Raw genomic sequence first — 27,095 nt, forward strand, 5'->3', positions numbered from 1 at the left:
AAAGAAAGAAAGAAAGAAAGAAAGAAAGAAAGAAAGAAAGAAAGAAATGGAAATTTTGGGGCCCACCCCAGATCCATTACATCATAAACTCTGGAGGTGGGGCCCAGCAATCTGTGCTTTAACAAATCATCTGCGTGGCTCAGTTGGTTCCTCTAGGGGAGCCTGGGTGGCTCAATCAGTTAAACATCTGATTTCAGCTGGGATCATGACCCCACTCACGGTTTGTGAGTTTGAGCCTTGCACTGGGCTTTGCACTGACAGTGTGGAGCCTGCTTGGGATTCTCCCTCTCTCCCTCTATGCCCCTTCCTCACTCGTGCACAGGCTCTCTCTCTCTCAAAATAAATAAATAAACTTTACCCCCCCCCCCCCACAAATCCCCCAAATGACTCTGATATACACTAAACTCTCAGAACTACTGATCTAATCTGATCAAGGAACCGTAATTAATATTAAAGCAAAGAAAGCAGACAACTGTCAGAGGTCAAAATGCACAAGGCAGTGTATGTTAACATTAAGCCCTGAAAAGTTTGGGTCTCTCTTAACACTGCCAGAAACAACTACAAAATAGACATTCTTTTCAAACTTTCATGGGATATTTATGAAAGTTAGCTTTGTGCTATGGCCAAGAACGACTAAGATTTATCCAAATTTTGATGCTGCATTTTCATTATTATTGAATTTTAAGTGTTCTTTTAAAAAAAATTTTTTTAATGTTTTTTTATTTTTGAGAGAGAGTGAGACAGAGCATGCGTGGGGAAGGGGCAAAGAGAGAGGGAGACACAGAATATGAAGCAGGCTCCAGGCTCTGTGACCACACACCTGACCTGGGGCTCAAACTCACGAACTGTGAGATCATGACCTGGGCTGAAGCTGGATGCTCAACTGAGCCACCCAGGCACCCCAAGTTTTAAATATTCTTAAAATTCCATCATAAATTCTTCTGTAACCCCAGTTATTTACAAGTATATATATATTTTTTTTCAGACATTTTTTTAAGGTTACCTTTTAAAAAACAGAGGCCCAATTTAGTTTGCATTGTCATCAGAGAAAGTGATCTGAATATCATATATTCTTTGAAATTTGTTGAGATTTTCAGGGGCACTTTTTAAGGTTAAGTAATTATCTATTGCACTATCTGAAATTTTGGATTCCACACAGTAGCAATTCTATGGTACTGATTATTTAAAATTTGAATTCAGCGTGGGGACCTGGCTGGCTCAGTCGGGTACTCTGCTCTTGATTTTGGCTTAGGTCATGATTTCACGGTTTGTGAGATCAAGTTCCGTGTCAAGCTCCACGTTGGGTTCTACACTCAGTGCTGAGCCTACCTGGGATTCTCTCTCCCTCTCTGCTCCTCCCCCGCTTGCACACACTCTTTCAGAATAAACAAACATTTCAAAAAAGTTTTTGAATACAATATTCTATATTCACCCAGTAGTTCAAGCTTGTTTATTGTGTTGTTCAAGTCTTTTATCTCCTTAGTAACTTTTTTGGTTTTATTAAAATCTATTATGATGGGGTGGGGGGGCACGCCTGGGTGGCTCCATCAGTTAAGTGTCTGACTTTGGCTCAGGTCATGATCTCATGGCTCGTGAGTTTGAGTCCATGTTAGGCTCTGTGCAACAAGCTCAGAGCCTGGAGCCTGCTCTGGATTTTGTGTCTCCATCTCTCTCTCTCCCTCAAAAGTAAACATTAAAAAAAATTTTTTTAATCTGTATTGGTGGTACATTTGTACATTTATCCTTGTAATTGTTATTTTTAGTTTATGTATGTTGAATGTGTGTTATAGGGTACAAATAAAGTTGTAATCCTAGTATCTTCTGGTAAACAAAGCCTTTATTATATAAAGTGGCAGAGACTGCTGGTGATCTGTTCCAATAGTCAATCTCTCTTCTTTCCTCAGTAAATAAAATCCCATTTTGCTCTAGGCAGCAATATGCTTGCCTAAAATACATTTCATAATGGTCTTGCTAAGTGGAACTTCAATGAACCACATTTAGAGATGGCCTAATAGCTTGCATAGGCTCCACACCCATCCCTCATCCTTCCTCCTACATGGAGTCTGTGAGAGTTGGTGCCGAAAGCAGCCATCTTACCATAAGGTTAGCCACAAAAGATGGCAGCACTGAAAACACTCAGCGAAGTATCCTGAGACTTTGATGATAAAAATGAAACCTCCATAATCAGCCCTAGAAAGTAAATCTCTAGACTCTTTCAAGGGGAGGAGGAAGGGGTAATATACACCTACCTTCTTTAAGTCACTGTTAGTTTCTGCATCTAACTAGCAGCAAAAACCAATTCACATCTGAAACACGGATTCGGTTTAATAATGCTCCTTTCCCTGAAGTAATTTTATTATATTAATGTAACTACCAATTTCTTTTGGTTCCTATTTTGCCAGGTATAACATTTGTATCCTTTTTATCTTCAACTTTCCTCTGTTGTAATATTTTAATCTCTTAAAAACCTTATGTTGTTGGGGCACCTGGGTGACTCAGTCGGTTAAGCATCTGACTCTTGATTTCTGCTCAGGTCATGACCTCACAGTTGAGGGGTTTGAGGCCCAAGTCGCCTCCATGTTGATGGTACAGAGGCTGCTGGGTATTCTCTCTCCCTCTCTCAAAACAAACAAACAAACTTTAAAAATATTGTATATTTTTAAAAAACACACAAGTTTGTTTTAGCTTATGTTTTACATAGAGTCTGACAATCTTTGTCTTTTACCTAGAGCATTTGATCCATTTACATTCATTATGATTAGTGATCTATTTGGCCTTATTTTTACCATATCTTTGTCCCACTCTTGTTTCTTTCTCCTTTTTTTTCCATATTATTTGAAATTCCCCTCTCCTATTCCACTTGCCTTCTAGTCAACTTTTACTTTCAGGGACTACTCTGGAAATTTTTAAATGCACATATAAAGTTTCAAGCTATATGTCTCTTACCCTTTTCTCATTTGTCTACACGTAGAATTTTGTTTAGATGTTGAATTCATTTTTTATTGCTGCTGTAACAAATTATCACAAACTTTGTGGCAAAAAAAAAAAAAAAAAACCAGATTTTTTTTTATCTCACAGTTTTGGAGGTCAGAAGTCCAAATTGGATCTCACCAGGCTAAACTCAAGTTGACAGGGCTGCATTCTTTGTGGAGGCTCCAAGGAAGAATCCATTGTCTTTTTCAACCTCTAGAAACCACCTGTATTCCTTGGCTCAACAGCTCCTTCTTCCATTTTCAAAGCAAACAATGTAGCATCTTCAAATTTCTCTGACTCTCCCGCCTACTGTTTTTCCTTACAAGGACCTTTGTGATTACAATGGGTTCACCAGATAATCTAGGATAATCTCCCCATCTCAAAATCCTTAACTTAATCACATTTGCAGAGTTCCCCTGCCATTTAAGGCAATGTATTCACAGGTTCTAGGAGTTAGGATATCTCCCTGCATAACATTCCTATCTTCAAATCTGTCTTCTACTTCACCAATTCTCTTTTCAATCCAATAGGCTATTAAACCTGCCCTTGAAGTTATCACTTTAATTATTATATTTTTGTTTCTGGATTCTAATTATTTTGGATAATCCTTTGTCATAATTTCACTTCTCCCATTTGCTTTATCAAATACATTAAGCACATTTATTTCTGTATTTAGTATCCAGTAATGACAATACTTGAACTCCCTGTGGGTCTGATTTAGATATTTTGTTTTGCTCATGGTAACCTGTTTCCTCATGTGCTTTGTGTAAGACAGCTCATATTCTCTGGAATATATCTTTGGTAATTCTTTGAAGACTCTGAGAGGTTATTCCTCCAGAAAGCATTTGGATTCATTTCTGTCTTTGCCAGGGCACAATACCAAGCCATAATCACTCAAAACAAGTCTCATCTTAGAGATTTTTTGAAGTCACAGAGGTAGTGGAGTCTCAAATCTCTATGAGGACATGTTTCTAATGATAAACATTCAGGGAAAACTTTTTTCACCCTCTGTTTATATTCAAGGCAAAGAAGGATAAGTTTCTGTCTCTCTTTGCTAGGGTGAGTTTTTTTTCTGCTTCTCCCTTTCCTAGTGGGCATATAGCTTTTTGTGGATTCTCATTTTAGGAAGGTGGATCTCTGGCCTGACTTCCTGTAATGCATGGCTTCTATTGTCTCCTGAGTCCCATGTGTACCTCTTAAAAACTGAAAACACAAGTCATCTGGAACTAGTAGATGCCTTCAGCACAGCAGTCATCAGATGCTTCTAAACCTCTCTGAATTTGGGCTCTCTGTGTTTTGTTTTTTCATTTTACTTTTTGCTAGTTCAACCATGACTTTTTAAAGTTTTTAAGGGGGCGCCTGGATGGCTCAGTTGGTTAGGTGTCCGACTTCAGCTCAGGTCATGATCTCACCGTTCGTAGGTTTGAGACCTGTGTCGGGCTCTGTGCTGATATCTTGGAGGCTGGAGCCTGCTTCAGATTCTGTGTCTCCCTTTCTCTCTGCCCTCCCCCACTTGTGCTCTGTCTCTGTCTTTCAAAAATAAATAAAAACATCAAAAAAAAAAAGCTTAAAAAATAAATCTATCATTTTTAGGTGTTTAATAGTAGGAAGATTTTATTTGCTTTTAAAGATAGTATCCCTTGGGAAAAAAATAGTCTCCTTTATCATTGGAAATAAAATAAATGTATACCTCTATTCTAAACTGATAATGTAAGATTATGTTACACCAGTGGTTCTGAAATTATAGCTTTCTTGTGTTATTTCATTTCCTTATTCTTTTTCACTCCTTCGAAGTTCCTTTCTAAGGGGTGTCCTTTATCAAATAATTATAAGGAAGTATTACTTCATAGTCTTTACCATCCATTTCTAAGACCCCTAAAACTTTCCCCGTATCTCTAACTTTTAAAACAGGGCTTTATAGGGGCACTCAGCTGGCTCATTCAGAAAAGCATGCAAGTCTTGATCTTGGGGTTGTGAGCTTGAGCCCCATGCTGGGTGTAGATATTACTTAAATAAAACTTAAAAAAGTTTTTAAACATGGCTCTACAGATTATACATATGTATTTATGATATTACAAAATAATAAAAATTAAGTATGGTATACTTACACACATAGTGCAAGTAAGAATGGAAAATAAAAATGATCTCTGTGCTAGAATTGTAAAATTCTCATTTTCTTTTCATTTTTAAGTATTTTCATTACATTACGTATGCAACAAAATGAATACTACCACCATTTTAAACTAACTAGCTCTCCTTTTCTATACTAGGTTGAAAAATTATTCATAGAAATATGCTACTTAACTCAACCCTATCAGCCATTCTCTCATGTAACTGTTTTAGAATGTAGTAAATTTCTGTAGGCAGCCAAATGTAAGCAACAGTTACCATATAAAGTTTGTCAAGCTGCATTTTAATTTCAAAGCTATAGAGAGACAACTCACTCTCTGTGGCTGTCAGATCAGCCACAAGTGTATTTTATGGGCAAAACCAATGTAGCTCCAACATCACAATCTGCCAATCAGGCTGAAATCACAAACTGATAAATGACTACTTCAATGCACCTCCTCTGTAAAGAAGTTAGGATGGCTTCATAGCTCAAAGGTGGGGGAAAGCACCAGACTCACAAAAGGGTTCCATCGTAAACAATGGACAGAAAATCTAGGGAAACAGTAACCTTTGATAAGGCCTCAATTTCTTTATTGCTAAAACAACAATGATAACCACAGAAAAACAGCAAAACTGATCAGAAATCGGGGTGATTAGCTGGCTCAGTACAGCATACTACTTTGGGTCTTAGGGTCTTGACTTCAAGCCCCATGTTGGGCATAGAGCCTACTTTAAAAACACACACACACAAACTTATCAGAGAGGTGGGGCAATCCACCAAGAGGGCTCTTCCCCCTTCATTCTGTTCTTCCTGTCAACACGTTCAAAGCAGGTGGAGGTAAGCAGGTAAGAAAAATAAGCAGACAAAAGACAACCATAACCTCTCCTCATATCCACACAGAGGGCCAAGAAGTTTCTCCTGTTCTTGTGCCTGCATACCAAACAACAAAATTCTGAAAAGGATTTGAATTTGTTATGGCTTGACAGTTTATATTTATTGCTACTGCAGAAAGACCCAGAAATTTCTCCTTTCTTTCCTGTGACTCCATACTGAATTCACAAGAATCCATTAAGACTTCTGAGACGTCTATCTGCAGTAAGAGTCTCTGACTGGGAAATAAACCCTCAGTTGAAAACCCAGTGAAAATACTAAAAGATAACGTTTGAGAGAAGCAGATGAGGAAATGTCTCCCCAACACCTCAAAGGAGAAAAAAGTGCTGCTAACTCTGTATTCAGTATCATTACACTAAAGTAAGGGACATGCATATCAGTTTCACTTTGAAACAGTAAAAGCAACGATCAAGAAGAATGTTTCTTTAAAGCCAAGAAAAGCAAAATGGGAAAAGAAACAACTGGCAGGCTCACTATGAAGAAGCAAACAAAAACACCTAAAAATCCTTATTTTAACATTTCTTTGGGAGCCATTAGTTCAACCCTTCTTTAGTAGCTCGCTCAGAACTCAAACATACACACGCCCACAGGATTCCCATGATTCTGGGCCAAATTCAATTATCAAGACAGTGTAGCGAAACAAAATTTTGTACATTTGGCTGCATCAAAGTCCATGTCTAAACCAATGTTTTATAATTCTAGAGCAGAATAAAATCCTGTTACTCCAAAGATAACTCAGTTTCACTTGTCCCCTTTTCCTTTTCTACCACCTGTTAATGATCATAAATCATTTTAATCAGTTACATAAAATCTTTAGTCTCAAAAAACTAAAGGACAGTATCTGATTATTCACAAAATTCCTAGGGTAAAAGTGAAATTTAAACAGAAAATGAAAAACTTCCTTTAATGAGTTATTACAAGATTAAAGTAGTAACATATTAATCTTGAGGTTTTATCTTCCCCACCTATCACTCACACACCTATCTAATCTTTCTACTCTTTCCCATAATTGGCAGACCTTATCCCACCTTCTAATCTATTCATGTCTCTATCAATCACAATTCTGTCTAATCAAGTAATTCATATATACATATATGTGTGTGTGTGTATATGTCAAACTATGTGCACAGATGTAATTATCTTTAAGTATAAGAATCCGTCATTAGTCTAATCATTAGGAAATTATGTCCTGAACACTAAGTGTATCCTTTTAAACCCGAAAAGTTTAGACTTACATACTTAATACTAAAATACGAGCTACTACAAAAGTAACTTAACTAAGAGTCCTAGACAATTCAAAAAGAAATATGATATAAATATTGGAAAGGAAGAGAAAAAAAAGAGAAGAGATAATAATTTTAGAGCATACGCTCACACATGGGCTCTTAGGCAGCCAAACCATGACATTATGTGAATTTAACCTTTTTGATGACTGAGAACAATCACTATATTCTTCTATGAAAAATTATGTCATCCAGCCCTAATGAAGTCTGTATGGCCAAATGGTGTTACTATACTAAATGGCCCCATGCTACTAAGTTTTGTGTTTTTTAAAAAAAATTTTAATGTTTATTTTTGAGAGAGGGAGACAAAGAGTGTGAGCGGGGGAGGGACAGAGAAAAAGAGGGAAACACAGAATCCGAAGTAGGCTCCGGCCATCAGCAAAGAGCCCGATGCAGGGCCTGAACTCATGAACCACGAAATTATGACCCGAGCCAAAGTCACTTAACTGACGACTGAGCCACCCAGGCGCCCCTACTAAGTTTTAAGACTAAATGTTTTTCTTCTTGAATCAAAAGTCACTTCTCCCAGCTGTTGGTGCATTCAGCTCTAGAAGCACCTTTAATTTGCTATGAGCAAACCTGTTAGTAAAGTTAGGTGACTTAGTGAAGTCAGAGGAACATGCTCCTGTAAGCTTCAAAAGTATATTCTAAAGAAAAGAGCATGAGTTTTAGGATTCATGCTTTTAAAATACATTCTTCCTAGCCCTCACTCAAGTTCTCCACTATCAATGAGAATATATGATACTCCTAGGGAAATAAAACTACAAGAGTTCGTATGGGTATAAAACTGTGATTGGATAGGAGCACCTGGCTGATTCAGTTGGTGGAGCATCTGACTCTTGATCTTGGGGTTGCGAGTTTGAGCCTGAGCAAAAATCAAGAGTCCAACACTCAACTAATTGAGCCACCCAGGTGCCCCCCAAGTTGATACTTCATAACTCAACCTCCCAACAATAAATTTATAAACAATAAATAAATAAATAAATACATACATACATAAATAAATAAATAAAGGCTTATTACAAAATAAGTCATAAAATGTTGGGGGGAAAAAAGAATTAAAACTTAAATTTTTTTTTCCAACGTTTATTTATTTTTGGGACAGAGAGAGACAGAGCATGAACGGCGGAGGGGCAGAGAGAGAGGGAGACACAGAATCGGAAACAGGCTCCAGGCTCTGAGCCATCAGCCCAGAGCCTGACGCGGGGCTCGAACTCACGGACCGCGAGATCGTGACCTGGCTGAAGTCGGACACTTAACCGACTGCGCCACCCAGGCGCCCCAAAACTTAAATTTTTTAACCAAAGAAAAAGAATTCAGGGCACCTGGGTGGCTCAGTTGGCTGAGTGTCCAACTCTTGGTTTCAGCTCAGGTCATGATCCCACATTCATGAATTTGAGCCCCGTGTTGGGCTCTGCACTGACAGCACACAGCCTGCCTGAGATTCTCTCTCCCTCTGTCTCTCTGTCCCTCCTCCACTCTCTCTGCCTCTCAAAATAAACTTAAAAAAAAAAAAAAAAGGGAAGGAAAAAGAAAAAAAGAAAAGAGAAAGAAAAAGAATTCATTGTCCTAACTTGGCCCACATAAAAACAAATCTCAACGGCCCTGAAATCAGTACTGGTAAGTTTGGCAACTTAGAAAGATTTAAAGTATGTTTAGTAAATGGGCAGCAGTATTTTAATACCAAGGATGTAAACCTTAGTTTAATCATAGCTGAGTGCATAAAGAGGTTTATGCTGTCAGTACTGTCCTAGCAAGAAGGACACAGCACAGCCTTACATACCAAATGATTAAAAATCTTCAGTTTAAGAAAAAAACACTAATACATAACTATTTATACACTAAAAATATAAAATGTTTTTATTTACTATTTATCATACATTAAGTAAAATGTTAAGTCGATTTATTTAATTTATATTAAATATACAAATATAGTAATAATGTAGATATATTTCATGAAATACTTGTGTTTAATCATTCTCAATTTTTTTAAGCTTATTTATTTATTCTGAGAGAGTATGCACATGGATGGAAAGACAGAGAGAGGAGAGAAGAGAATTCCAAGCAGGCTCTGCCCTGTCAGTGCAGAGCCCGATGTGGGGCTTGAACTCACAAACTGTGAGACCATGCATGAGCTGAGCTGAAATCAAGAATTGGACGCTTAGGATGCCTGGGTGGCTCAGTTGGTTAAGCATCCGACTTCGGGTGGGGTCATGATCTCCCAGTTTGTGAGTTCAAACCCTGTGTCAGGCCCTTTGCTGACAGCTCAAAGCCTGGAGCCTGTTTCAGATTCTGTGTCTCCCTCTCTCTCTGCCGCTCCCCGCTCACACCCTATCTCTCTCAAAAAATTAATGAACATTAAAAAAAAAAAAAAGCTGGACACTTAACTGACTGAGCCACCCAGGTACCCCTCAGATATTTCTATAGTAAATACTTAGATCCTACTTTAACCATATTAGTCCTTACCTCCCTCATTCAACAATCATCTTGATCACATGCCCATTTTTTAGATCTTAACGTTTTTATCTTTTATGAGCTCAAAAAGGACTATTATGACATTCTTCATTCAGTAAGTTATACTGAAAATGCTGAATTTAAAAGCAACAATTTGGGTATGTTTTAGCTTGAAGAGTTTTATTTGGTTCTTTCTTGTATCTTGTATCCGTTTCTCTCCTCAGTATTTTCACATTTGCCTTTAAATCCTTCAACTTTTTGGGGCACCTGGATGGCTCAGTCGATAAATCTGACTTTGGCTAAGGTCATGATCTCACAGTTCATGAGTTCAAGCCCTATCTGGGGCTTGCTGCTGTCAGCCTCTTGATGCAGAGCCCGCTTTCGATCCTCTGTCCCCTCATGCTGCCCCTCCCATGCTTGCTTTCTCTCAAAAATAAATATTTTCTAAAATCAAAAAAGAATAAACATTTAAAAATCCTAAAAAAAATAAATCCTTCAACTTTTTAATAAATGTTTTTAAAGTCCTTGAGTACTAACTCTATCATCTCAGCATTTCTAGGTCTGTTTCTGTTGCCTGACTTTTGTTCTAGTTATAGATTATACTTTGCTGCCTCTGTGCATATCTAATTAGCTATTAGGATATTTAATAATATTCAGGATATTGTTTCCTAGAAGGTCAGAAAAAGGAAGAGGTACCTAGAGTCTCCTAAGGTACTGTAATGCTCTGTTTCTTTACATGAGTGATGGGAATGCAGTGTTAACTTTAGTCTTTAAACTATACATGACCCTTTATATGTATGTACGTTGTAGTTCTTGAAAACATATCGTAAAAATAAAGCTGGTTACTCTGAAGAGATTCAGTAGGAAATCTAAAAAAGGAGGGGACAGGGGGGCACCTGGGTGGCTCAGTCGGTTGAGTGTCCGACTTTGGCTCAGGTCGTGATCTCACAGTTCGTGGGTTCCAGCCCCGCATCGGGCTCTGTGCTGACAGCTCAGGGCCTGGAGCCTGCTTCAGATTCTGTGTCTCCTCTCTCTGCTTCTCCCCTGTTCACACTCTATCTCTCTCTCAAAAATAAATAAAGATTTAAAAAAAAAAAAAAAAAAAAGGAGGGGAACAGGGAAGAACATCACCAAAAATGGCAGAGTAAGGAACTCCAGGGCTTCACCCCTCCACAAAAAAAAAAAAAAAAAAAGCAACAAATAAGCTGGCAAAGGCTATCAGAATCAACTTTTGCAGAACTTCGGAATCTAATCAAAAACTTAAAACAACAAGGGAAGGCTTTGTAAAGAAAGAAGCTGCTACAATGTAATAAAAAAGTGTCAGGGTTTTAAATCACCTGCCTCTCATCCTCTACTCCCCAGTTCAGCAGGGCAGTGTGGATAGCAGCTGTGTTCCTGGTGCAGGTTGATAGTCCCAAGGGAGAAATACAAACCTTAGTCTCCCAGAACTGTGATTGAATGTTATGACCTGACTGGCAGCCAGCTTCCTGGAGGACTGGCACAAGAACTTTGCCTTTGCTTTGCCTGACTTGGAGCATTCCCAGAGCAAGCAGCCTGGGTGGGGTAAAGGAAAATAGGGAAGGAAGAGACTGAGAAAGGAGGTATGTGGGGAGAAATGGTCTGTGTAAGCTATGAGATGTAAAAAGGAATCTAGAAGGATATACCTATGCCCAAGGCTAGACATGTGCACAGAAAAGGCCTAAGAAGACCCTAAGCTTTCACTTCTAGCTTACCTTCAGGCTCCACACAAACAGGGAGTAAAGGGTAAGGGAGGGTTGTAAACAGCTTGGTCTAGTGTTGAAGGAATACCCAAACACGGAACCATTTAGTCAAAATTGAGAGTATTATTTTCTTTTTTGGGTTATAGGTATTTAAGGAAATTTGGTCAAAACATTAGTTGACTATTAAGCTAATGAAACATAGACTTCAAGAGCCACACATGACCAAGAATACATACTTTACAAAAATAGAAAATACACGAAACAACAACAAAACAGTTAACACACAACAAGCTGCAACAAAAACCCCCGGAGAGGAGAGGAAATCTGATGTCTAGAGTTGATCCATAATAATAATCAAAATGTCTAGTTTTCAAAAAAAAAAAATTATGAGGCATACAAACAAAAAATAAAATCGGGCTCATTTGCAGGAAAAAAGAAATATAGAAAATGTCACCAAGGAAGCCTGGGCAAAGGAAACCACAAAGAACTAAAGGAAGCCAAGAAAACAGGATCTTACCAAGTAGAAAATATCAATAAAGAAACAGGAATTATAAAAAAGAATCAAATTGAAGGGGAGGGTCAAAAAGAAAATCAGATTGAAATTCTGGAGCTCAACAGTATAGTAAGTGAAATAAAAATTAACTGAATGGTTCAACAGCAGATCTGTGCAGGAAAGAGAAAAAAAAAAATCAACAAACTTGCAGACAGGTCAATTAAGATTACCCAGTCAAAGGAAGAGGAAATAATGAAGACAATGAATAGAACCTAACAAACCTGTTGGACCCCGTCCAGTGTACCACCATAACACATGCTAGGAACCCCAGAGCAGGAGGAAATGGGTAGAAAGAGTATTTGAAGAACTAAAGGCTGTATATTTCCAGAATTTGATAAAAAACCTGAATCTATACATCTAATCAACCAATTCCAAGCAGCATGAACTCAAAAGGATCAACACCAAGACACATTATACTCAAATTGTGAAAATACAAAGAACCTTGAAAACAGGAGGAGAGAAGAAACTCATTACATACAAGGGACTCTCCATAAGATTAATAGCCAATTTCTCATCAGAAATTATAGCAGCCAGAAATCAGTGAGATAACTCATTTCAAGTGTTCAAAGAAATAGTCAGCCAAAAATTCTATATCCAGCAAAACTTCTTCAAAAATGAAAGAAAAATTAATAACATTCCCAGAAAAATAAAAGCTAAGAGTAATCATCACTAGCAGATCTACTCTACATGAAAAAAAATTTTGAGAGAGAGGGCACAAGTGAGCAAGGAGCAGAGAGAGAGGGAGAGAGAGAAAGAATCCCACAAGGGGAAGGAGAGGGAGGGAGGGAGAAAGCAGAGCTCATGCTCACCCAAAATGGGGCTCAAGGTCATCTGAAGTGGGGCTTGAATTCACGAACTATGAGATCATGACCTGAACCAATCAGATGCTTAACTAATTGAGCCACTCAGGCGCCCCCCCCTTCCTTTTTGAGAGAGAGAGGGCACAAGTGAGTGAGGGGCAGAGAGGGTGAGAGCGCTCTATAAGAAATTTAAAAGAGGATTCTTTAAGGCTGAAATGAAAAAGTACTAGATAGTAACAATCATACAAAGAAATAAAGAACAAAAATAAGGATAGCTACACAAGTTCATATACAAACTATTATTGCATCACTGGTTTTTAACTCTTTTTTGGCTTACATGATTTGAAAGAAAAATGCCTGAAGTAATATGTTTTTATAACTAAACATCTATTTAATGGAAACACAGTGTATAAAGAGGTAATTCTAACACTAACAAAATGCCCCCCGGGCGCTCGCCAGAGCTAAATAGGAGTTTTTGCGTACTGCTAAAACTAAGCTGAGATGTAAATTCAAACCTGACATCCTAAGACTGAGATGCTAGTTGTAATCCTTAGAGTAACATCAAGAAAACAACTTTTAAATATACAAAAGAAGAAGAAGAAGGAGGAGGAGGAGGAGGAGGAGGAGGAGGAGGAGAGAATAAAGCAGTACACTAGACAAAACAGTAAATAATTGCAAATGAAAGCAGTGATAAAGGACCTGAGAAACAAAAAATATATATATATATAAAACAGAAAATAGCTAAATAGCAGAAATAAGTTCAATACAGCAAAAACCCTCTCCTTTAAGTTCCTTTAAAAGTAAATGGATTAAATTCTTCATTTAAAAGAAAGATTAGTCTAATGGATTAAGATCAATCCAACTAAATGCTGTTTACAAGTCACCGGTTTATATCAAAAGACAAAATAGTTTAAAAGTAAAAGGATGAAAACAGATAGACCTATCAATTATAAACATAAACACACCAAACAATAGTTACAAAATATATGAAGCAAAAACTGACAGAATTAAAGGGAGAAATTGACAATACTACCTTAACAATTAAGAGACTTCCACTCCATTATCAACGATAGAACAATCAGACAGAAGATATATAAGGACATAGAGTATTTGTACAATACTATAAACCAATTAGCCCTAACATATACAGAACATTCTATTTGATAAAGCAGAATACATATTTTTCTCAAATATACATGGAACATTCTCCAGGAGAGATAATATGTTAGGATACAAAACAAGTTTCAATACATTTTAAAAGACTGAAAGCATACAAAATATCATTTATGATAAAAGAATGAAACTAGGTATCAATTAACAAAAGAAAAACTGGAAAATTCACAAATAGTAAAAACTGAATAACATCATCTTAAACAACAAATGGTTCAAAGAAGAAATCACAAGGAAAAGTAGAAAATACACAAATTAAAACAAAACACAACACACCAAAACTTATGAAATATAGTGAAAGCAGTGTTAAGAGCCTAGGTTATAGATATAAATGCCTGCATTAGGGACGCCTGGGTGGCTCAGTTAGTTAGGCGACCTACTTCATATCAGGTCATGATCTTGCAGTTTGTGAGTTTGAGCCCCGCTTTGGGCTTTGTGCTGACAGGTCAGAGCCTGGAGCCTGCTTCAGATTCTGTGTCTCCCCCTCTCTCTACCCCTTCCCTGCTCACGCTCTGTGTCTGTCTCTCAATAATGAAAAAACATTTAAAAAAATTTTTTAGGGGCGCCTGGGTGGCGCAGTCGGTTGAGCGTCCGACTTCAGCCAGATCACGATCTCGCGGTCCGGGAGTTCGAGCCCCGCGTCAGGCTCTGGGCTGATGGCTCAGAGCCTGGAGCCTGTTTCCGATTCTGTGTCTCCCTCTCTCTCTGCCCCTCCCCCGTTCATGCTCTGTCTCTCTCTATCCCAAAAATAAATAAACGTTGAAAAAAAAAATTTAAAAAAAAAAAATTTTTTTTAAATGCCTGCATTAAACAAGAAGATCCCAAATTGACATCCTAAGTTTATACCTCAAAGAACTAGAAAAAGAACAAGCTAACTCCAAAGCTAACAGTAGAAAAGACATCAAAAGGTTAGAGGGGAGATAAAACAGAAAATGAAACAATAAAATCAACATAATCAAAAGCTAATTCTTCGAAAAGATCAGTAACTTGACAAATTTTTAGTTAACGTGACCAAGAAAAAAAGACTTGAATTACTAACTTCAGAGATGAAAATGGGGACCATTCTACAGACCTTAAAAATGGAAAGGGTTATAAAAGAAAACTATGAAAAATTGTACACCAATAAGTCAGATAACCTAGATGAAATGGATATGGTCCTATAAACATACAAAGTACCAAAACATTCCAGAAGAAATAGAATATTTGAACGACCTGCGACAAGTAAAGACTGAATCACCAGTCAAAACTTCCCACCCAGAAGAGTCCAGGACTACATGACTTCACTGGTAAATTCTACCAAACATTAAAAAAATAATTAACAATCCTTCTAAAACTCTCTCAAAATCCAGAATAGAATTATTTCCTAACTCATTCTGTGAAGCCAGGATTACCTTGATACCAAAACCAGGTAAAAACATTCCAAGAAAATTACAGACAAATACAATGTAAAAATGCTCAACAAAATACTAGCAAACATAATCCAACAGCATATTAAGAGGATTACACATATGACAAACAGCTTTATTCCAGGTGGGTCAACTAGAAAAATCAATCAATATAATACACCCATTAAGGAGAAAAACCATATGATCATCTCTGTTGATGCAAAAAAAAAAAAAAATGCATTTCACAGAATCCTACCATGATAAAAACACTCAAACTAGGAATAGAAAAAAACTTCTTCAACATAAGAAAAAAATGTTATGAAAACCACAGAGCTAGCATACTCAATGGTGAAAGACTCAAAGCTTTGCCCCTGAGATAAGGAACAAGAGCAGAATGCTCTCATTTGCCACTCCTATTCAATGTTGGAATGGAAGTTCTAGCCAGAGCAGTTAGGCAAAAAAAATAATAATATCATTAAAAAATTTTTTTTAAAGGAAGGAAAAAGCCATTCAATTTGGAAAGAGTAAAACTATCTATTACAGATGACAAGTCCTATATAAGAAAACCTAAAGAACATATACACAAAAATTATTAGAGGTAATAAACAAATTCAGCACAAAAGTCAGTTCTATTTCTGTATACTAGTAATGAAATAAAAAATGAAAAACTTGAAAATGAAATAAAGAAAACAATTCTGGGACATGTGGGTGGCTCAGTCAGTTAAGCATCCAGCTCTTGATTTCGGCTCCAGTCATGACCTCCTGGTTCGGGAGATTGAGTCCCGAGCTTGGGATTCTCTCCCTCTCTCTCTGCCCCTCCACTACTTGCACTCTCTCTCAAAATAAATAAATAAACATTTATTTTAAAGAAGAAAATAATTCCATTTATTGTGGCATCAAAAAAATACATACCTAGGAATAAATGTCTAAGAAGGTATAAGCATTGTACACTGAAAACTGGAAAAAACTGAAGGAAATGAAAGAAAACCAACATAAATGGAAAGATACCTTGTCCAGACATTGGAAGACTTAATATTGTTATGGCAATACAACTCAAACAATGGACAGAGTCAATGCAATCCCTGCCAAAATCTCAATGGCCTTTTTTTCAGAAATAGAAGAGCTGTTTCTAAAATTCATATAAAGCTTGCCCGTTTCTGCTGACATGTGAAGATCATGGAGCCGTGGTTCTCTTCCTTACAACAAGAAAACTGAGAGACAAGACCTCTTCTTAGATCCACCAGAGAAATGAGGTCACAGGATAAATCACTGTCCTGAAAACTGGAGAGAAAGGAGTACAGGGAGAAACAAAACCTAGGAGCAGAAACCCATGCTGGTGATATTATTTCTTTTCACAAACCATACATACAAAGACAAAATAGGATGAATATCTAAACTGGTCAAGGCAAAAAACCACCAACCTAGAATTCTCTATCAGTGAAATTATCCTTCAACAGTAGAGGAGAAATAAAGGCTTTCTCAAACAACAACAGAGGGAATGTGTCACCAGCAGACCTGCCTTGCAAGAAATATCAAAGAAAGTTCTTCAGAAAGAAAATGACATAGATAAAAAACTTGGATCTAGGAGCATCTGGGTGGTTCAGGTGATTAAATGTCTCTCTTTTTTTTATTTTTTAAAAAAAATGTTTATTTTATTTATTTATTTATTATTTTTTTTTTTTGAGAGAGACAGAGCGAGAGCTGAGGAGGGGCAGAGAGAGAAGGAGACACAGAATCTGAAGCAGGTTCCAGGCACTGAGCTATCAGCACAGAGCCGACGAGGGGCTTGAACTCCTGAACCATGAGATCACGACCTGAGCTGATGTTGAATGCTTAACCAACTGAGCCACCCAGGCACCCCTAAAAGTCTGACTCTTGATTTCAGCTCAGGTCATGATACCAGGGTTGTGGATCGAGCCCTGCAACAGGCTCTGGACTGCACGTGGAGCAGGTTTAAGATTCTCTCCCCTCCCCCACCCCTCTCCTCCACTAGCACTTTCCCTCTCAAAATCAAAAACAAGTAACAAAACTTAGATCTACGAAAAGACCATTAGAGAAGGAATAAATGAAAGTAAATTTTTTTTCTTTTTCTTAATAGATCTAATAGCTAAGTATTGGTTCAAAATACCAATAGCAACAATTTATTAGGTGACTACAGCTTGGATAAGTAATCACAAAAATGTTATGAGAGACAGGAAGGAAGAATTGGGACAACTGTTATAAGACACCAACACAAACCATAAAGCAATATAGTGTTATTTGGAAGTAGACTTAGATTAGTTATAAATGTATAAGGCAAACTATAAGGCAACCACTAAAAACATTTAAAAATTCATATGCAATTGCAAGGAACAACAAATAGCCAAACACAATCTTGGAAAATCTTGAAAAACAAAATCAGACTTCTACTTTCTGAAATTATTTTAAAGTCACCACAAAACTACAATAATTAAACCAGTGTGGTAAGTGGCACTAAGACACATATATAGATCAACAAAATAAGAGTCCAGATTTTCAAGACCAACAGATTTTCAAGAAGAATATGCCAAGGGCATTCACTGGGGAAAGATCAAACAGTACTAGGACAACTGGATACCCACATGCAAAAGAATAAAGCTGAACCTTAACCTCATACTGTAAAACTCGAAATAGATCAAAGATCTAACTATATGAGCTAAAAGTATCACACTCTTAGAAGATAGACAAATGGAGGCGCCTGAGTGGCTCAGTCAGTTAAGCATCTGACTTCAGTTCAGTTCATGATATTATAGACTGAGCTCTGCATCAGGCTCTCTGCTGTCAGCACAGAACCCGCTTCGCATCCTCTGTCCCCTTTTCTCTCGCTGCCTTTCCCCCACTCGCTCCCCCCTCTCTAAAATAAAGAAAAAGAAAAAGAAAAAGAAAAAGAAAAAGAAAAAGAAAAAGAAAATTCATTAAAAAAAAAGTGGGGCACCTGGATGGCTCAGTCAGTTGAGCAAGTAATTCTTGATTTCAGCTCAGGTCATGATCCCAGTTATGGGGATAAAGCCCAATACAAGCTTCGAGCTGAGTGTGGAGCCTGCTTAAAATTCTTCTCTCCCTTGGGGCGCCTGGGTGGCGCAGTCGGTTAAGCATCCGACTTCAACCAGGTCATGATCTCACGGTCCGTGAGTTCAAGCCCCACGTCGGGCTCTGGGCTGATGGCTCAGAGCCTGGAGCCTGTTTCCGATTCTGTGTCTCCCTCTCTCTCTGCCCCTTGCCCGTTCATGCTCTGTCTCTCTCTGTCCCAAAAATAAATAAACGTTGAAAAAAAAAAATTCTTCTCTCCCTCTGCCCCTCTCCCCCACTCATACTCTCTCTCTTCTCTAAAATTAAAAAAAAAAAAAATGGGAATGAAAAATGGTGCAGTCACTCTGGAAAACAGTATGGAGGTTCCTCAAAAAACTAAAAATAGAACTACCCTACAACCCAGCAATTGCACTACCAGGCATTTATCCATGGGATACAGGTGTGCTGTTTCGAAGGGACACATGCACTCCCATGTTTATAGCAGCACTACCAACAATAGCCAAAGTATGGAAAGAGCCCAAATGCCCATCGATGGATGAATGGATAAAGAAGATGCGGTAGGGGCGCCTGGGTGGTGCAGTCGGTTAAGCGTCCGACTTCAGCCAGGTCACGATCTTGCGGTCCGTGAGTTCGAGCCCCGCGTCAGGCTCTGGGCTGATGGCTCAGAGCCTGGAGCCTGTTTCCGACTCTGTGTCTCCCTCTCTCTCTGCCCCTCCCCCATTCATGCTCTGTCTCTCTCTGTCCCAAAAAGAAATAAACGTTGAAAAAAAAATTTAAAAAAAAAAAAAAAAAAAAGAAGATGCGGTATATATATACAATGGAGTATTACTCGGCAATCAAAAAGAATGAAATCTTGCCATTTGCAACTACGTGGATGGAACTGGAGGGTATTATGCTAAGTGAAATTAGAGAAAAACAAAAATCATATAAATTCACACATATGAGGACTTTAAGAGACAAAACAGATGAACATAAGGGAAGGGAAACAAAAATAATATAAAAACATGGAGGGGGACAAAACAGAAGAGACTCATAAATATGGAGAACAAACTGAGGGCTACTGGAGGGGTTGTGGGAGGGGGGATGGGCTAAATGGGTAAGGGGCATTAAGGAATCTACTCCTGAAGTCATTGGTGCACTATATGCTAACTAAATTGGATGTAAATTAAAAAAAATAAAGTTAAAAATAAATAAATAAAAACAATAAAATAAAAAAAATAATAAATAAAAAATTTTTAAAAAGGTACAAAGTAACAGATTTGGTGATAACATAGAAAAATGAAAACCCTAGGGGCACCCAGGTATCTCAGTCAGTTAAGCTGATTTCAGCTCAGGTCAGGTCATGATGTCATGGTCGTGAGATTGAGACCCCAGTCAGGTTCCATGTGGGGCTCTGCACTGGGCTACATGCTGGGCATGCTAGGCTCCATGCTTAAGATTCTGTCCCTCTCCATTCCTCCCTCCCCCTCTCCAAATTAAAAACCCTTGAACATTGCTGGTGAGAATCTAAAATGGTGCAGCCACTGTGAACAACAGTTGGCAGTTCCTCAAAAGCAAAATGTAGGGCCCATGGCTGGCTCAGTCAGTAAAGCATCTTGATCTCAAGGTAGTGAGTTCAAGCCTCATGATGGGTGCAGAGATTACAAAAATAAGTAAGTAAATAAGCTTAAAAAAAAAAGGTTTTAAAAAAAAAGTTAAATGTAAAATTACCACATGACCCAGCAATTCCATTCCTAGTTACATAACCGAAAGAATTGAAAACCAATACTCAAACAAAAACTTCTACATGAATGTTCATACGAACACTACTGACAATAATTAAAAGATGGAAACAACTAAAAACATCTATGAACTGATGAATGGACAAACAAATGGGGTATATCCATACAGAATATTTTTCAGCCATAAAAAAAAATGAAGTACTGATACATACTACAACATGGATGGACTTAGAAATCGTTAAGCTAAGTGAAAGAAGCAGAAACATTTTATATGATTTCATGTTACAAAATAACCACAATAGGTAAATCCAAAGAGAAAGAAAGCAGATTAGTGTTTTCCAGGGGGTATGGAGAAAGAGGAACAGGGAGGAACTGCTTAATAGGTTTGGGGTTTTCCTTTGGGGATGATGAAAATGCGTTGGAACTAGATAAAGGTTATGGTTGCAAAACACCATGAATGTACCAAATGCTACCAAACTATACACTTTAAAATGGTTACTTTTACAAAAATGAACTACTGGGACCTCATCAAAATAAAAAGCTTCTGCACAGCAAAGGAAACAATCAGCAAAACTAAAAGACAACCGAAGGAATGGAAGAAGATTTTTGCAAACAACATATCAGATAAAGGGTTAGTATCCAAAATCTATAAAGAACTTATCAAACGCAACACCCAAAAAACAAATAATTCAGTGAAGAAATGGGCAAAAGACATGAATAGACACTTCTCCAAAGAAGATATCCAGATGTCAACCAACACATGAAAAAATGCCCAACATCACTCATCATCAGGGAAATACAAATCAAAACCAAAAGAAGATACCACCTCTCACCCGTCAGAATGGCTAACATTAACAACTCAGGCAACAACAGATGTTGGCGAGGATGCGGAGAAAGAGGATCTCTTTTGCAGTGTTGGTGGGAATGCAAGCTGGTGCAGCCACTCTGGAAGACAGGATGGAGGTTCCTCAAAAAACTAAAAATAGAACTACCCTAAAATCCAGCAATTGCACTACTAGGCATTTATCCATGGGATACAGGTGTGCTGTTTCAAAGGGACACATGCACCCCCATGTTAGCAGCACTATCAACAACAGCCAAAGTATGGAAAGAGTCCAAATGTCCATCGATGGTTGAACAGATAAATAAGATGTGGTGTATATATACAATGGAGTATTACTCGGCAATCAAAAAGAATGAAATCTTGCCATTTGCAACTACATGGATGGAACTAGAGGGTATTATGCTAAGCAAAATTAGAGAAAGACAAATATATGACTTCACTCATATGAGGACTTTAAGAGACAAAACAGATGAACATAAGGGAAGGGAAGCAAATATCAAAGCAGGGAGGGGAACAAAACATAAGAGACTCACCTATGGAGAACAAACAGAGGGTTACTGGAAGGGTTGTGGGAGGGGGGATGGGCTAAATGGGTAAGGAGCATTAAGTAATCTAATCCTGAAATCATTATTGCACTATATGCTAACTAACTTGGATGTAAATTAAAAAAATAAATTAAATTAAAAATAAATAAATAAAATGACTACTTTTACATCACATCAATTTTACCTCAATAAGTACAGTAAGAGGGTAATGAAACTAATAACATCTTATGAAAACAATTACCCAAACATGTCAAGTTTTTGTACTATTTCTTACTTATCAACTAAAAATAAAACTGAAATATTTCTTTTAAAAAAAATTTTTTTTAATGTTTATTTATTTTTGAGAGAGACAGAGACAAAATGTGAGTGGGTTAGGGGCAGAGAGACAGGGAGACACAGAATCCGAAGCAGGCTCCAGGCTCTGAGCTGTCAGCACAGAGCCCGACGTGGGCTCAAACTCGTGAGCTGTAAGATCATGACCTGAGCCTAAATCAGACGCTCAACCAACTGAGCCACCCAGGTGCCCCTATGTCTTTTTTTTTAAGTTGTTTTTTTTTTTTCCATAATCTCTACCGTGGGGCTCAAACTCACGAGCCCAAGATCAAGAGCTGCACACTCTTCCAAATGAACCAGCCAGGCACCCCAACACTAAGATATTTTTTTTTTTTTTTTTTTTTTTTTTTTTTTAAGTATACTTCACACCCAGCATGGGGCCCAAAAAGGGCTTCAACTCAGGACCCTGAGATTAAAACCTGAGTGAGGGGCGCGTGGGTGGCTCAGTTGGTTAAACATCCAACTTCAGGTCAGGTCATGAATTCGAGGTTCATGCCTGCTTGTGGTTCTCTCTCTCTCTCTCTCTCTCTCTCTCTCTCTGTCCCTCCCCCACTCACTCCATTCTCTTAAAATAAATAAATAAACTTAAAAAAAAAAAAGATGCTCCTGACTTTTTTCTAAATCACAATATTTCTCTGGAGACAAGAGTAGTATTATATATAGGGGGTGCCTGGGTGGCTCAGTCAGTTGAGCATCCGACTTCGGCTCAGGTCATGATCTCACAGTTCCGTGAGTTCGAGCCCCGCGTCGGGCTCTGTGCTGACAGCTTGAGGCCTGGAGCCTGCTTTGGATTCTGTGTCCCCCTCTCTGCTCCTCCCCTGCTCACACTCGGTCTCTCTCTCTCAAAAATAAATAAGGATTAAAAAAAATTTTTTTAAAGAGTATTATAGAAAGCTTCTCAAACATAATTCATTCACAGACTTATTTACTATAAAATCTAAAAGATTAAAAAAAAATTTTTAATGTTTATTTTAGAGAGAGAAAGAGAACAAGCAGGGGAGGGGTAGGGAGAGAGGGAGACACAGAATACGAAGCAGGCTCCAGGCTCCAAGCTGTCAGCACAGAGCCCTCCCTAGGCAGGGCTTGAACTCACGAACCATGAGATCATGATCTGAGCCAAAGTCAGAAGCTTAACTGACTGAGCCACCCAGGTGCCCCTAAAAGCTATTTTTTAAAAACTGGATGAGGTGGCTAATTTAGACACCATGAGCAAAAAGTTCAAACAAAACCTGAAAACTCAGCTATCCCAAATTACTTCAAATTTTATACCTATAAAGCACAATACAAAAATTTCCTTTAGTTATTTTTCACAATCACTTTTACAAAACAGTTTCAAGTTTTCTGACTTGCCGTGTTACCCAGTGTAAGCACTATTTCCCTTCTAACAGGGACTTCCCTTTCCTATCTGACATTTAGGATTAAAACTTTTCTGAGTCAATCTTCTCCTTTATTTCTTGGTCTCCAGATATTACTAGTTGTTTCTTCAAAAGAGGCTTTAGAGGGGCGCCTGGGTGGCGTAGTCGGTTAAGCGTCCGACTTCAGCCAGGTCACGATCTCGCAGTCCGTGAGTCCGTGAGTTCGAGCCCCGCGTCAGGCTCTGGGCTGATGGCTCAGAGCCTGGAGCCTGTTTCAGATTCTGTGTCTCCCTCTCTCTCTGCCCCTCTCCCGTTCATGCTCTGTCTCTCTCTGTCCCAAAAATAAATAAACGTTGAAAAGAGGCTTTAGAGGTTAGAGATACTTGAACTTGGCATCCTGTGTCTACCACTTACCAACAATGTGAATTTCGGAGCTAGCTACTTTCTTGGCCTCATTGCCCAATCTGTAAAATTGTAGTAATAGCCACACAGCAGTGGTTTGTTGTGAGAAAAAGGAGACAATGTGTCCAAAGCAGTTAGCATACTGCCCATTACATAAACAGTCAAACTGTCATCACTGTTATGACTATTCTGTGTTCTCACCAAAAATTCGCTAGAACAGGCCCTGCCTGATTGTATCATTAGATTATGTCTGTACCTCTTCAGCTGGCTTTCTTCATTCGTATCTTTTAGTATCCCAAAGGATTCTGCACATCACCATCAGATTTGCCTTCAAACATACAAACGCATGCTGTTACTCCCCCAGCCTAAAAAACCTTCACTGGGTCCCTACTTATTGCCAACATCAAATCTAACTTCCTCTGCCTGCCTTTCATTACCCTCTATTAACAACTGTTCTCAAACTTTTGTGTACATCTGGAATGTTTGTTAAAATAGATTGGTAGACCCCACCCCTACAGTTTCCAATTCAGTAAGTCTAGAGCAGGCCACAAAATTTGCATTCATAATAAATGTTCAGGTGATGCTAATGGTGCTGGTTGGGGAACCACACTTTGAGAAGTCCTGCTCTTACATATGACCCCATTCTGCCTCCTTAAGCTTATTTTTTCCTACTCCCTAACTGGCCCACACAGCTTTGGATTAGTCTTTTCACAGGCTGCACCCAATTCCCCCTCCCTGCTTAGCTCTACTGCCTGAAAACACTTTCCTGCTTACCCAAATTGTATCTATCTTTTAAACCTGTGGTTCCCAGCACTGCCTGCACATTATAATCACCTGGGAAAGCTTTTTCACAAACTATGGACTCACCACCCCTGAGATTCTGATTCAACTGATTCTGGGAAAAATTTCCCCAAGTGATTCTAAACAGCTGCCAGAGCCAAGATCCACTACTTTACCTTCAATCTGATTTCCATTAGAATTATGAACTGAATGTTCTTCCCTCCTAAATCCTACAGTATTCCCAGATTATACCAGGTTTGCACCTAATTACTTATCATGTTGTATTACTCTCAACCTTCCATTTTAAGTCTTGTTTTTCCAAATAAATATTATCTTCAATTTCTATATTCCTAAAGCACAAGTATGGTGAATACACAGTAGGAACTCTGTGGTTACTTCTTCATTGATTATGGATTCAAATTATAAGTCAGAGCTTTAAACGATTTCTAATTTATCCCAATTAGGAAACTATGCTCTCTCTCTTTCTCTCTTTAAGGGGAGGGAGAAAGAAGAGTAACACTTTAATTTTTTTAACTTTATTTATTTTGAGAGAGACAGAGACAGCGTGAGTGGGGGAGGGGCAGAGAGAGGGAGAGAGAGATGATCCCAAACAGGCTCTGTGCTGCCAGCACTAAGCCCAACATGGGGCCCGAACTCACAAAACTCTGAGATCATGTCCTGAATCGGACCAAGAGTCGGACTCTGAACCAACTGAGCCACCCAGGCACCCACCTCTTTTCTTTTTTTTTAAACACCATTTTGCAATAAGCTTATTTTGTTATGGTGATCATTTAACTCTTTCTTTCCCCAATAACTAAATTGGAAAGAAAAATACTAATGTATCAAATGCTGTGGAGAATAAAATGATTAATAGCATCATAAATGGCTTCACAAGTGCTTCCTTACAGCAAATAGCCTTTTTTGAATTCATTAAAGACTGTTTCAAAACAGTTAAAGAGAATCAAAGCACACATATTTAAAGATGCTGAAGCTCTGAATAGTTCTATGATTTGTTTTCTCAACAGATGTGCATCCTTCAAGCCCTGAATTTACCAGATGCATATTAAATTAATCCATACTTTTAGTTTTACATAACACTCCACTCTAGCTTTATACAGTACCACATACGGCAGAATTCCACTGTTGCTTTATGACATTAAATATTAACAAATTATCTCCGCTGTGCAAAAAAAAAATACAGTAAGATTCATTTTAATGCACCCGAACGTGTGCTTACTAAATACAAGCTATAATATCTTTGTTATTTTTTAATTGGCCGATTTCTATCTAAAATGTGAAAAACGACAAATTTGCTCTTAACTAAAGATCCAGTGACACCCGGTACTTTAAGAAATACACACTCAACATTTCAGAAATTAACTAGGAATTCAACCAAAATCTTGAATTCACTACTGTAGTATAGAATTTCTAGAAAATGTACTTCTTACAAAATCATAATTTCTTCATTCACTAAAATGAATGAACTTGTGTATTATAAAAAAAGATGACTGGACTGGGAGTCTGGAGATACGTGTTCCAGTCTGACTCTTTATAGCTAGATCATCTTGAGTGAGTCACTTAGTCTCCCTGCACTTCAGTAATCTCCACTAAAAAGTGAAAGGGTCTAACTAGACCATCTCTATGTTTTCTTTTAGCTTTATGATCCCATAATCAATGAAAGTCAAGAAACACAAGCATTAACCAGATGGATCCCATTAAAAACAAAGTGAGCTTATACCCTGATTGATTTGGAGAGCATCTATCTCTACAAAGTGTAAGTGCTTTCACACAGATCGTCCCTTGGGTCTATTATTAATTAACTAGGTGAAAAAGCAAATTAAAACCTACCAAATATGGAGGTTTTTAAACAGTTTTTGCATCATACCTCAGATAACCAGAATATCTGAAGGTCAAAATACCAATTAAGATTAAGATGCTTTGGATAATGTAAGGTGTCCTCTAAGTCCAGGAAAGGATAGTTAATAAAGCGAACTGAAAGCGAATTCTAGTTAACAAATACAACTTAGTGGGCACTTGGGTGGCTCAGCCAGTTAAGCATCTGACTCTTGATTTTGGCTCAGGTCATGATCTCAGGATTTGTGAGATTGAGTCCCATGTCAAGTTCTGGGCTGACAGCAAGGAGCCTGCTTGGGATTCTCTCTGCCAGTCTCCCGTTCACACACATGGTCACTTGCTAGCTAGCTCTCTCTCGCTCTCACTCTCTCTCAAAATAAATACACATTAAAAAAACAAAAAGCAAAAAACAGGTGCCTGGGTGGGTCAGTCAGTTAAGCGTCAGACTTCAACTCAGGTCATGATCTCACAGTTCATGAGATTTGTCCCTGCATTGGACTCTGCACTGACAGAGTAGGGTCTGCTTGGGATTCTCTCTTAGTTCTCTGTCCTTCCCCCCACCCCATACGTGTGTGTATGTGCTCTCTCAAAATAAATATAAAAAAAAACAACAACAGATTTTTAGGGTGGTAAAAACTCTTCTATATAAAACTGTGGATACATATTATTATGAGGTTGTTAAAACTCACAGAACTATATGACACAAAGAGTAAACCTTAACGAAACTACAGTTAATGTTATCAATATTGGTACATTAATTGTAACTAATGTACCACACTAACAAGAGATGTTAATAATAGAGGAAATGGAGGGAGTGCAGTTTTGTGGATAAGGAGAGATATGGACCTCTATCTGCTCAATTATTCCGTAAAT

The 27,095-nt window shown here is 38.1% G+C and overlaps 1 protein-coding gene across 12 annotated transcripts in view; it reads right to left on the reverse strand.

The window, feature by feature from the left end:
* The window catches only part of CSNK1G1 (casein kinase 1 gamma 1), a 165,384-nt gene that overhangs the window by 132,597 nt on the left and 5,692 nt on the right, over nt 1-27,095 (reverse strand). The gene's annotated exons all lie outside the window — the stretch shown is intronic.

The sequence above is a fragment of the Herpailurus yagouaroundi genome, unplaced genomic scaffold, assembly GCF_014898765.1.
Source record: "Herpailurus yagouaroundi ecotype Mexico unplaced genomic scaffold, PumYag 184, whole genome shotgun sequence".
Classification (NCBI taxonomy): Eukaryota; Metazoa; Chordata; class Mammalia; order Carnivora; family Felidae; genus Herpailurus; species Herpailurus yagouaroundi.